The sequence below is a fragment of the Leiobunum rupestre genome, chromosome 7, assembly GCF_980474605.1.
Source record: "Leiobunum rupestre chromosome 7, qqLeiRupe1.1.hap1, whole genome shotgun sequence".
NCBI lineage: Eukaryota > Metazoa > Arthropoda > Arachnida > Opiliones > Sclerosomatidae > Leiobunum > Leiobunum rupestre.
Genome location: NC_143390.1, coordinates 35,858,905 through 35,861,424, shown reverse-complemented (window position 1 = coordinate 35,861,424; position 2,520 = coordinate 35,858,905).

Here is a 2,520-nt window from a genome sequence, read left to right as displayed (position 1 = left end):
GAGGCCGACCGTTTTTCAGTGTCACTTATTTGGGTGGTATTAATTTGTCTAATCGCCTGAGTGACTTCATTTTCGGCCCGTCTGCCGACTTAATTATGAACACCATCAAGAGGGAGACGTGGAAGGCCACACGCGAACGGGGAAAGACTAAATTGACACTTTCGCGTTCGAGCTGACTCTCATATTTTTCATCGTTCTAACAAGCACTACCATAAGTAAGGTCGTAAGTATGACATCTCCAACGACAATCACAATATAAATAATAATGACTGACAACTTTCAGTTTTTGGATCTGTTATGCAACGATGTTAGCTTTTTTACACTGAATAGCCAAGGGGTATTGAAACGCTTTCAACAATAAAAATAAAACTTATTTGGGGAACATAATGATGAGTTGATTTACCGGAAAAGGAAACTGACTATTATAAACTAGAGTTGCAAATTTTCCGCTCGATAAATTTTCCGGAAAATAACCGAGGCCTTTTTTCCGGAATATTTTCTGTATTTTTCCGAAAAAAATAAAAAAAAGTTTTAATTCCATGATTAGTCTAATATATTGTTTGAAAATTTAAATTTCGCCTCATTTTTTTCGAATCTAAAAGTAAAACTAAACCGCTAGACTAGTTTAAACTGATTAACAATGTAACACTATTTATGTTTTGTTTACTGTTATTAGACATTTTATATCGATAAAAAGTTAAAAACATTAAAAACCTTTAAAACATTTTTCATAGTTAACCCTTAAAAAGTAATTTATGTTTACATTTTTTATATTTCCGATTTTGGAAATTTTACAAATTTTATTTTTCCGGAAAATTAACAACTACATTATAAACACTAATTTTCTGTGGTTAGTTATTTTCAGACTTAGGCCAGGTGCCCACTGCTCTTCGTAACGTCTCCGTCCTACCTTTCACAAGCCTTTCTTCGTAACGGAGACAATGCCTTGTGGAGGGCAGGACGGATACGAAACGGAGAGCCAGTGGGCGCCTAGCCTTAGACGCTTTTAAGTATTTATCACCATCAAATTTACCCTCAGTGATTTTTCCAAAGGAGGCAAGTGATGATTTCCATCCATTTACGCAATCGCTCTGTGACATAAATCGTTCAAGTAACACTTACGTTATTAATTTACTTATGGTACTACCCAGCCAGTAACTATGCTTAGATAGTCGCTTAACACGCAAATATTTTTCTAATCGCACTTCTTCTTCGTAGTCTGGGACATCATTTATTTGTTGTTTTTGTTCTTGACACTAAACCGTATTCTCAAAAACTGTCTTTCAGGAACCATTAAGGCTCCCAAATACTATCTAATTATAGAAACTAAAATATTAAATAGAAAATGATTTACGGGTTTTCACGAATATATTTAACCCATGAATATTCAACAGAAATACCCCAAGACGATAAGTTGAGTCTTTTAATAACGAAAAACTTAACTTTAAAAGAAGTGAATATTGATAGAGTTGAATATTCATGCGTTAAATAAATAAATCGTTAGAAATTCATTTTAAATTAATTAATATTTCAACGTATGAACAGTTTATACTGCTAAACTAAGACTTTTCCCCCGGTAATAGTATAGTAATCTACTATTCGAGTTAATTTTGCGTTATCTCCCCGTTATTTTGGTCGTAATGTATAAAGTCAAGATTAGGTACATTTTTGTCCCCAATCATTTTTAGTAAATGAACGTAACGGCGACAACTTTGTAGGACTGTTAAATATTTATGGCTTTTAAAAACCGCTAATGAGCAATAATTTTTACACGCGTTTACGCTTTGATGAGTTAATTTGAGACCATAATTAAGAGAGGACCATTCTGTCATCCCCTCCTGTTGCCCCCCACTCTTGCAGGAAAGCCGAAAGCGAGGAGACCGTGCAAGCCTTCAAATATAATTATTCAAAAGTCATTTCAGCCCCAGTATACTTTTCGGCCACGGACATTTATCAGGCGCTCACTAAACCAAAAACGACCGAACCTCCCGGTCCTTTTATTTTCATTCTTATAGCCTCTAGCGATTCGGAATCTGACTCACTGGTCAGACCCTGAAAAATGGAAAGCGGTATGTTTACGCGGCGATTTTGAACTAAATTTATTACGGGGGTTCATATTCGGTTTCAAAACCACACGCAAACGTCGGTTTACGACAATACCAGCCGTGGAATGACTCTCTAAGCCTAAATGTTGTTTCTAAGCAGCGCACTGGTGTAACGTGAGTCGAACACTTCTACAGGCGCTCGTAGGTCAAATATCTACCTTTTATTTTGGAGGTCTATAAAACCAAAACGATCTTAACCCTTATTAAAATAAACCTCCAAATTAGGATACGAAGATAAATAATAACCCAAGTCATCAAGACTTTTCTCGTGAGTCAAAAATAAACTCTAATAAAAACTACTTTCTATAGCGCCTGAAATAATTAATTATTCCTTATAATAATAATCAGCTAAGCTAATACCAAAGGCACCACCTTAGGCCTAAGTCATCTAGCGACTTTTAAAGCCATTAATTCA